At 34.1% G+C, this 10,527-nt stretch overlaps 1 pseudogene; it reads right to left on the bottom strand.

Annotated features, from left to right (window-relative positions):
* Nucleotides 1-1,568: 1,568 nt before the first annotated feature.
* LOC114106213 (poly(A) polymerase alpha pseudogene) lies at nt 1,569-9,609 on the bottom strand (annotated as a pseudogene).
* Between the last annotated feature and the right edge of the window lie 918 nt (nt 9,610-10,527).

Raw genomic sequence — 10,527 nt, 5'->3', positions numbered from 1 at the left:
ATCTCCACTTTATCTCTATGTGGTGCTGAGGATTGAACCCAGCGCCCGCACATGCCAGGCGAGCGCACTACCACTTGAGCCACATCCTCAGCCCCACTTCCTAATCTTTTGATAGAGTAAATCAATATAAAAAAGAAGTACAGAGCTGACTGATTAGATATTAAGTGCTTGTTAGAAATTATTTTCAAAATGTTTCTGTATGTAAAATTTACAGATAAGGTTTGGTAAACCATTTAAAAATAAGAATCAATTAAAAATCTTGAAGAAAATGCCTTTTCCCCACATTTAGAACTGAAAATCAATTTACTATAGACAGGAACAGAAGAGTTCTGTGGAATGTACAAAATTCCTCTTATTTAGAGATCAAACAGCCATCCAAAATAGATATCATGTTTCAGGGGCATTACTTTTAGTCAACCTAAAGTTTTAGCTATGGGACCAATATTTAGTATTCTGTGCCATGTAGCCACAGGGTCACTGGTTTCACATCATGGCGTAAGAAAATACTGGCATTTTTGGTTTTTGTGAATTAAGCCCTATGTTGTGCATACAGGCAAAAAGAGGGAGAAAAAAAGAGGTGAGGTTTGAAAAGCTTTTTAAATTTGTTTTGAAGATGACAGATTGAAGGCAAAAGAATACAGAGCTTTAGTAAGCTCAAAGAGATGTATTTGCTGCTGATCACTGATTTGCATACACTATAAAACAATTCTGTAAATAAAACCAATACATTACTTCTTAATTATAACCCCATCAAAACAAATATTTCTTAATCATTCTTTCAATGTCAAATATATACCCTAGAGTTGACATTTCGTTGTTAAGTGTGATAGCTACCTCATAGGAACTAAACTAGATGTACTCTTTGGTGAGAAAGAGAGAATTTTTTAATATTTATTTTTTACTTTTCAGTGGACACAACATCTTTATTTGTATGTGGTGCTGAGGATCGAACCCATGCCAGGCAAGTGTGCTACCGCTTGAGCCACATCCTCAGCCCTAGATGTATTCTTGTTCTTTCTCTGAAGTACAACAATACACCATAGTATCCAATTTGAAGGTTAATGTTAAAGGAAATTCTTCAGAAAAAAATGAAAATCTATCAAGCTGAAAAATCTAAAATTGGTTCTAGTTTCTAATAAAAAATACATAAAAGTGCATGATCAGAATAAGGAATTCTTACGTGAGTTTGTATTGCAAATTTTTCAAACAATGCATCAAACATAAACCCAATCCAGATGTCAATTATGAATACAGATATAGATTGAGGTTGTTTTTGTTTTTGTTTTTCTTATTTAAGGCAGTAAAATTTTTTGGAAATAGTTAATGCAACTGTTACTAACACAATGATAATAATATTCCTGGCTTCACATACTAACCTGGACTTCAGACAAAGTGCTGATTACTCCAGTTAAGGGATGTCACACACACACAAAAAAACCAAATTTATTTTCAGTCATGTCAAGTCTTATACCCTCCATTCTCCTTTTTTAGCATTTTGAAGATAACAGGTTGAGTTGGCACATATTGTTTATGGACTTCTGAAGTTGTTTTTATTGATTCAATCTGTTTTATTGAATTTTTGATAAAGGAATATGATTTTCAGGGAAAGCAGGGATATCAGAAAGGTCTGTACTGTATGTTGTTCAGAAACCAACATAGAAGGTGCTGTATGAATAGTTTCTGATTAGTTGTACTTGTCTCTGTATCAAGTTGTTCATTTGTTTTATATCCACTCAAAGCAAGATAGTTAGCATCTTCACTTGTTTCATCCTTTCTGTTTTGGTTTTCTTGGAACTCTCTTCTTTATGAGGTGACAGTGTTCTCTTGATTCCTACCATTTGGTTTGGTATTTTTGTTGTTGCATTTCCTGAAAGTCTAGTTGGTGGGTTTACCAGATGTAAAATCTGGAGACCATAGGCTTTCGTGGTGGAGAAATGGCTGGGTGTACAGCAGTTTAAGGAATGCTTTCACTCGATGTACCCCGAGCTTTCACTGGAATTTACTTGAGGCTTAGAAACTTCAGTAGCCTGTGTATTGGTCACAGATGCTACTGTCACAGCTACAGCAGGACTGTTTCTACCCTAAGAGCTGCCAGAACTATTCAATGGACTGGTCTTCAGAGCATTAGTAGGTGAAGGCACAGATATTCTGCAATCACTGTCCATAGACAAGTCAAGGCTGATGCCATTTAGAGCCATTAATCTGATTCCTGTTGAATAATTTTTTTCTCAAGCACATGATTAGGTAGTAGTTGATGGAATTGCTTTCTTTTTACATGCATTGAAGCAATTTTCATATCCATCTCAAATATCTTGCTGTTTATTGCTTGCCTATAAACTATATCTGTGAAAGCCTGAATGTAATAGGTAAGTTCAACACTGAGATTTTCAGAGTTTTCTGTTTTTTTAAACACTTACCCAGTCACCCACATCATGTGAAATTCTTCCTTGTCAGGATTTCTTTGGGTGCTGGAAATGACTGAGGATTCACATGAGCCAGTGTAATAAATTCATTCTTCTCCAAACTGCCAACCAAGATTCGAAGTTTTCATTCCACCAAGCCCACCCATTCTAGGTGTTGTTTTATCATGGGTGCACTTGCTAGAAATAATATAACGCTTGTACTTTGGAAAGAAGTTTGGAACTTCAAAAAGTTTGGACCATTCTCCCTTACTCAGTGAAACTTCATCTGTAATAGCAAGATCTTGTTTAAACTCCTCAACCATGACCATCCATGTCTAGAGCAGGACTGTTTCTACCCTAAGAGCTGCCAGAACTCTTCAATGGACTGGTCTTCATAGCACTAGTAAGTGAAGGCACAGATAGTTCATGCAGTACTGCTGTGGGTATGCTGGTGTAATTATAGGCAGAAGATGGTACCTATCACTGGGGTTTACCTTTGGATCCCATACAGGCAAATTAAGATTGTATTCTTCAGGCTGTTAAAATAGCACTGGGTTTGGCCCTTCCTATGTAGAAATACCAAGAAAAATTTATGTACTAGAGTTGATGCTATTACATTTGGATAAAGCTTGCAAGTTCTTGCTATTAGCATAGCCCAGCAATAACCACTGAGGAAGCCTAATATATTGGAATAGATGTTGTGGCATTTGACCCACAGTTTGATAGTTCTCAGAGATAACCTGAAGTTTTCATGTTTGGTACTGGGTGTAAAATTTCATTGGTTACCCTGCAATCATTAAGATGTATGCATCTCACATCTAAATCTTTAAGCAGACTGTGGTCTCATAAGGTTCAAATCTGGAATATTCTGCAGTGCTAATCTTGTAAACAAAATATCAGTTTCTACCTCATAGAAACAAAGTTTGATAACTGGTACAAATGCCTCTTCAATAGCCCAAACATTTACATAGTCTTAAATCTTTAACTTCTTGTAATTTCAATTTATCATAGAATGATTACAGATTGTGGAAGGTTCTTGCTTTCACTGATTTCTAGTATCCACTCTTTCACCAAGTTATTTAGTTTCCCCCAAATTAAAGTCCAGCACTACAGCAGCTCTTTCTTTTCAAAAACCCCAAAGGGCTTCAGATTCTCAACTAGTTTCTATATAAGTATGCACTCAGTCTCCTTAGGGGCAGCTAAGTTGATATGAGAAGTAATGTTATAGTGCTTCAGTGGCGTCTGTGTTTGTTGTGATTCCTGCCTTGTAACTGGAAAGGCATTCTCTCCTGGGTCACCACGGCCATCACTCCCCCAACCACCTCCAACTCCCTAACCATACCCACTTCCACAACCGCCAGCCATGCTGCTGCCCAGGGCACACCCACTAAGGCTGGAGGGAGGGGGATGCCTCCCTTAACTCTGGACCCAACCTCACTCCCACACCCACCAGCTTAAGGGCTTCTCCTTCCTGAAGGAAGCATATTAGTAGTAAAGAAGTATCTGTAAATTTTTTAAAAGATGGAAATGCAAATTACAACCTTTTTTAATTCTGCTAAACTTAATATATATTGTTAATTATAGAAGAAATGAATCCTATTAGGTCAAGTATTTACAATGTTCAAGGTACCAAAGAAGGAGATAAAAAATATTTATATGTGAATAATTTTAGGGTCATAAAGAGTAAATTGATTAGGGTTTCTTAAAGTTTAAACTTGTGCAGAATCTCATCTCTCTATATTCAAGAAGTTTCCTGAGATATTTGTTCTTTCCTGTACTATTTGATAAATTTTTTCCTTAGATGTTTATCAGTATTAAATGCAAAAAAATCTTTATTAATCTCTCCTGAATGTAACAGTCAGCCTTGAAGTACATAAAACAGGTTAAATTCATTGAATCTTCAGTATTTTTATGGAATGTAATTTTTTAATTTAAGTGATTCACACATATCTTTAATGGGCACAACAATATATAAATTATGGAGACTTTTATAGGTTAGAGAAATTATAGACACCACATTTTTTCTTTCTTGCCAGCTGTGCAAAAAAGTTAGTTAAAATGACGCCTTTTTCAGATTTGAACCTAAACAATTCAAAGCTTATTTTTTTCACTGTGTATCAATGCCTAAATAGGAGCACAATTTTTTCTTGGTTTTTCTTTTAGCATAAGTCATGATGCCCACAGACAAATAAGTAAAAGTAAATTAGGACCATTAAAAAAAAAGATGTTTAATTACTCAAGTTTGCTTATGGGCTGACCTAATTCAGAGATCAACTTAAGAAGATCACTAATGGGTAATTTCTTAAAAAATTAGAATATTAAGGGCCCACCCTCTGGAAGTTTTCAAAGAAGTTGGGATGATTCTGCATATTACATTCTTCTCTTTAGATGGATATTCATATTAGCACTTTGAAGTATCTAAGAATTTACCCTCTCCTAATGTTTTCTAAAGTTACTTGACCTTTTTCTTTTCCAAAAAAATGCACATTAATATATTCCAGAATTGCTATCATGTACATTGTAGTTTTAAAAAATACTGATTGAAGGAAACACACTGTACAGCCTCCTGGAATCCTCCTAGAATACCTGTTTTGATATTTTTGGCCTGAGTATGGTGTCAGAGAACTCAAGGACATTTTTTTTTTGTCAACAATCTGAGCATGAATTCTCTGTTTCCAATTAAGAATAAGATATAAGTGTTTTTTCTAATATAAGGAGGCTGACTCATAGTGGGATAAGGAGGGGGAGCATGGGAGGAATAGATGAATCCTAGATAGGGCAGAGGGGTGGGAGGGAAAGGGAGGGGCAGGGGATTAGCAAGAATGGTGGAATGTGATAGACATCATTATCCAAAGTACATGTATGAAGACATAAATTGGTGTCAACATACTTTATATACAACCAGAGATGAAAAATTGTGTGTATACATGTAATAAGAATTGTAATGCATTCTGCTGTCATTTATTTTTTAAAAAACCAATAAAAAGAATAAGATATAAGTTCCAGCATTATACTAAATTTGGAATGTAAAATTAATAGTCTTTTAGAGAAATTCAGGAGTAAAAAGATACATGTTGGAATAAAGATGCACAGAAGTAAGTGGTCTGAGAATTCTGTAATACTGTAGGCAATATTTTTCTCAGGAGATAGTCTGGGTTCCTTCTCACACTATATAAATAAAGAACTGAAGCTCTACAGCATGAATGGCCTGATACAAGTATAACAAAGTTACTCTGATTTGATCAGTATACATTGCATAGTTTTATCAAAATATTGCACTATAACTCATACATAATTATTAATTGTATATTAATATTTTGTTAGTGAGAAAATTTAAGCTTAACCTGCTAATAGTAAAAATTCCAATAGTATATTAATAAAAATTAGTAATGACCAGTATAATCCCCAAGATGACTTAGGTACAAAATTTACATTTATATAACTAAGTAATATACTCTGAATATATGGCTACTAGTCATTTAAGTGTTGGAAAAATATCTACCAGAAATAATAACTTTGATTGCAGAATTTACCTACATAGCAATAAAACAATATATTCAACATCAAGGAAAATAAAGGTCTTAACTTTTCACAACCTCCTGCAATTCCATATTCAAACCTATAAGGAAATCGTTTAAAATCTTACACATCACATTAAAAGTTTCCAGTTTAAAACAGAATGAAAGTCTTTCTGCAAGTTAATTAGAATCATCAGACTCAACCTTGGTGATGAAATCCATCATACCTTTTTACAAATCTATGTATAAACTTCAAAGTTAATTTTTCAATGGACTGTGTTTATGAAAAATTTTGAGGATGGGCAAATTTTGCAGACAATAATAAAGTAATATTTTGCTGGAAATTAGAAATTATACTGCATAGTTCCCTTGTTCTCAATAAATCAACACTGAACACTAATGAGGACTTCAATATCTTGGCCTCCCAAAATAAATTGGCAAATGGATGAATTTGTGGATAACTTGTTTCTCATTATAATAGGAAAGAGGACACACAAATATTTTATGACTTTCATCCTAAAATGTTAAATTCTAAATGTAAACATGTCTAAATATTTAACAAAATTTTCTGTAGGAATAATAGAATTTGTGATGTGATAACCCATAGGGGTCAGTATGAACTTAGATTTGTTTGAACCAACCATAAGCCATCTTCCATTATCATCTCCTGAAGGGAATTTCCTTCCTAATTTGACCTGACTTATATTTTGTAGCAAAATCTAATCTTTTTGGAAATCATCCAGGTTTTTAAATCCTCTCAGATCATAGGGCTGAGAACAAAGTTCTGTCTACCTGATTTCTTTGCTGTGGAGACTGCGTTCCCAGCACCATTAATATAAATGCTGTGCACCTTTCACTTCCTCACAATTCTCATACAGCAATTTAGATGCCATGAAAGGGCACCCCATGGTTCAACTCTGTGGTATGCTTTGATTCAGGCAGAGGTGAACACTGCACCACAATCTAGCAATTACGAATGGTGGTATTTCATAAGACAGAAAAAAAACCATAATGAGTGTCAGTTAACATAATGGTACATGGGAATTATCCTTTAGGAAGTAACTCTCACATAGTAATGAAGTACAGAAGATGAACTTTTCCCAATGGATCTCTATGCAAAATTTTATTAAGTGTCAGCAAAGTTAAATGAATGTTTTAGAGATCTAACTTGAATCTGGAATAAGTCTGCCTTTACTTAATTTCTATCTCCATTTCAGATTAAATGTCTAATCTCAGGCAAATTCTATTTTCTGTGCTTCTAATTCCTCAATTTTAAAATGGAAAAACATAACTATCTTCTTTATATTGCTGTAAAGAGTAATTAAAAACAAGTGAAGTGCACAGAACAATGTCTGACCCAAGATAAATGGTCAATTAGTATTAGCTGCTACTCCTACATAACAGGGACTTTATTTTCTTTGGTCTCCCTGTTCTTAAATTCCCTCTAATTTTCTTAATCTTTTAAACTCTATGTCCAGCTCTTGTCAAATATTTCCAGTTTTCTGAAAGTGAAATAGGATGGGAGCTTCAGGCTCCCCAAGAAAAGACAAGCCCTTTTCTTGTTCATATTAATTTATCAAATTATAACTCCCAGGCATTGTATGTTAAGAAATTGGGCTTTTTTTTCTTTTGAAAATATTATCAAAGAAAAGATTCTCACCTCAGGGAAAGGTGATAATAGAAATATGTAGAACATAACATAACTTGGACAGAGGGCGTTTCCGGGAAAGCTAATTGAAGCATGGTAATTTTGAGAGGAAGAAAAGGGTTCCCGCCCCCCCCCCCCCAAAAAAAAATCCTTTTTTTCCCCCATAGTGAAGAAAACCTGCCCTAGAAACAAACTTCCTCCCCTCTGGCCATCATAGTCTTCTTCAGGCTCACTGTGAGAATTATGTTATGTGTTATTGCTTAAATCATCTCCTGGAACAGGAGACCATGATAGGTTTTCTCATTAATGCTTTTATATGTTCCCCTTGGAGGACATAACCTTTGATCATACCTGAGCCAAACTCTGGTCTATTACTGAGCTACCTCTAGTTTAGAAGCTCCTCTATCCTCAAGAAAAATGTAAAATTTAGCTTATTGCTTATTTCTCAATAATAAAATATAATTCTATATAAATACACAAATCAAAAATACTAAAAAATAGAAAACTTGAATTTGTTATCACAATAAATAAGTACTTATCAGTAGAATTTATTAAAATTGTTATAAAACAGGTACTCATCTTCTTTTTCTAGGAAATCTTTTGAGAATGCAAATTTTTCATTTTCCACAAAAAGGATTGCTAAACATGGAGGTCAAAGTAATAGTCAAGGAGACTGTAGGCCTTAACTAGTTAATATTTTTTTTAAAAGCTATCTTTTTAAAAAATATTTATTTTTATAGTTGTAGTTGAACACAATAACTATTTATTTATATGTGGTACTGAGGATCGAGTTCAGGACTTTGCACGTGCAAGGCGAGTGCTCTACCGCTGAGCCATAACCTCAGACTCACTAGTTAATAATTTTTAAATTTAAGAAGTTAACTTTCTCCAATGGCAAAAGTATTGCCAAAGTTAAATGTTTTGAAAGGTATCCTTTGAAATTACTGTTAAACACAATGCAATATTTCAAGAGGAGTCATACCAAAGATGTTCAGTCATTGTAAAGAATTCTCTTGCATAAATTAAAATCAGAAAATATGCAATTAAAGGATAGTGCACCACAATCAAGTGGGGTTCATTCAGGGATGCAAGTTTGGTTCAACATATGGAAATCAATAAACATAATTCATCACATCAATAGACTTAAAGAAAAGAATCATACGTTTATCAACAGATGCCGAAAAAGCATTTGACAAAATACAGTATATCTTTATGTTCAAAACACTAGAAAAACAACAAGGGATAGTAAGAACAGACCTCAACATTGTAAAAGCTATCTATGGTAAACTGAAGGACAACATCATTCTAACTGGAGAAAAATTGAAAGCATTCTCTCTAAAAACTAGAACAAGACAGGGATGTCCTCTTCCACCAATTCCATTCAATAAAGTCTTTTAAACTCTAGCTAGAGCAATCAGACAGAGGAAAGAAATTAAAGGGATACAAATAGGAAAAGAAGAACTCAAGCTATCACTATTTGCTGATGACATGATTCTATAGTTAGAAGATCCAAAAAAAAATTCTACCAGAAAACTTCTAGAACTAATAAATAAATTTAGCAAAGTAGCAGGATATAAAATCAATACCCATAAATCAAATTCACTTCTCAATATAAGCAATGAATCTGCTGTAAGAGAAGTTAGAAAAATCATCCCATTTACAATAGCCTCAAAAAATAAAATACATGGTAATTAATTTAACAAAAGAGACGAAAGACCTCTACAATGAAAACTACAGAACACTAAAGAAAGAAATTGAAGAAGACCTCAGAAGATAGGAAGAATTAATTTAGTCAAAATGGCCCTACTACCAAAACTGTTATACAGATTTAAAGCAATTTCTATAAAAATCCCAATGACATTCTTTATAGAACTAGAAAAACTAATCATGAAATTCATTTGGAAAAATCAAAGACCCAGAATAGCTAGCACAGTTCTTAGCAAGAAGAGTGATGCAGAAGACATCACAATACCAGACCTTAACCTATATTACAGAGCTATATTAACAAAAAAGACATGATATTTCTTACCAAAATAGACATGTAGACCAATGGTACAAAATAGAAAATACAGAGAGAAATTCATATAAATATGTTTATCTCATACTGCACAAAGGTGCCATAAACATACTTTGGAGAAAAGATAGCCTACTCAACAAATAATGGTGCTGGGAAAACTGGGAATCCATATGTAACAGAATGAAATTGAACTTTTCTCACCCTGCATAAAAATCAACTCAAAGTGAATCAAAGACTTAGACTCTAGAACAGAAACCCTGCACCTTATAGAAGGAAGAGTAGGCTCAAATCTACATCATGTTGACTTAGGACCTGACTTCCTGAACAAGACTCCTAAAGCACAAGAAGTAAAATTAAGAATCAATAAATGGGATGGATCAAACTAAAATTTTCTTCTCAGCAAAGGTAACAATAGTGAGATGAGAGAGCCCACAGAATGGGAAAAAATTTTTACCACACGCACCACAGACAGCACACTAATTAATCTCCAGTATATATAAAGAACTCAAAAAACTCAACACCAAAGAAACAAGTAACCCAATCAACAAATGGTCTAAAGAACTGAACAGACACTTTACAGAAGAAATAAAATTGATCAACAAACATGAAAAAATGTTCATCATCTCTAGCAATCAGAGAAATGCAAATCAAAACTACTCTAAAGCCAGTGGCACCTGCTGGTAATCCCAGTGGCTCAGGAGGCTGAGGCAGGAGGATCATGAGTTCAAAGCCAGCCTCAGCAAAAGCAAGGCACTAAATAACTCAGTGATACCCGTCTCTAATAAAATATAAAGTACGGTAGGATATGACTCATTGGTTGAATGCCCCTGAGTTAAATCCCCAGTAGCAAACAAACAAACAAAAAACTACTCTTAAAATTTCATCTCAGAATGGCAATTATCAAGAATACAAGCATTAATAAGTGTTGATGAGGATGTGTGT

The sequence above is a fragment of the Marmota flaviventris genome, chromosome 6 (assembly GCF_047511675.1).
Source record: "Marmota flaviventris isolate mMarFla1 chromosome 6, mMarFla1.hap1, whole genome shotgun sequence".
NCBI classification, from domain to species: domain Eukaryota; kingdom Metazoa; phylum Chordata; class Mammalia; order Rodentia; family Sciuridae; genus Marmota; species Marmota flaviventris.
Note: the sequence above shows the minus strand (reverse complement) of the source record. Positions and strands in the feature narration are given on the sequence as shown.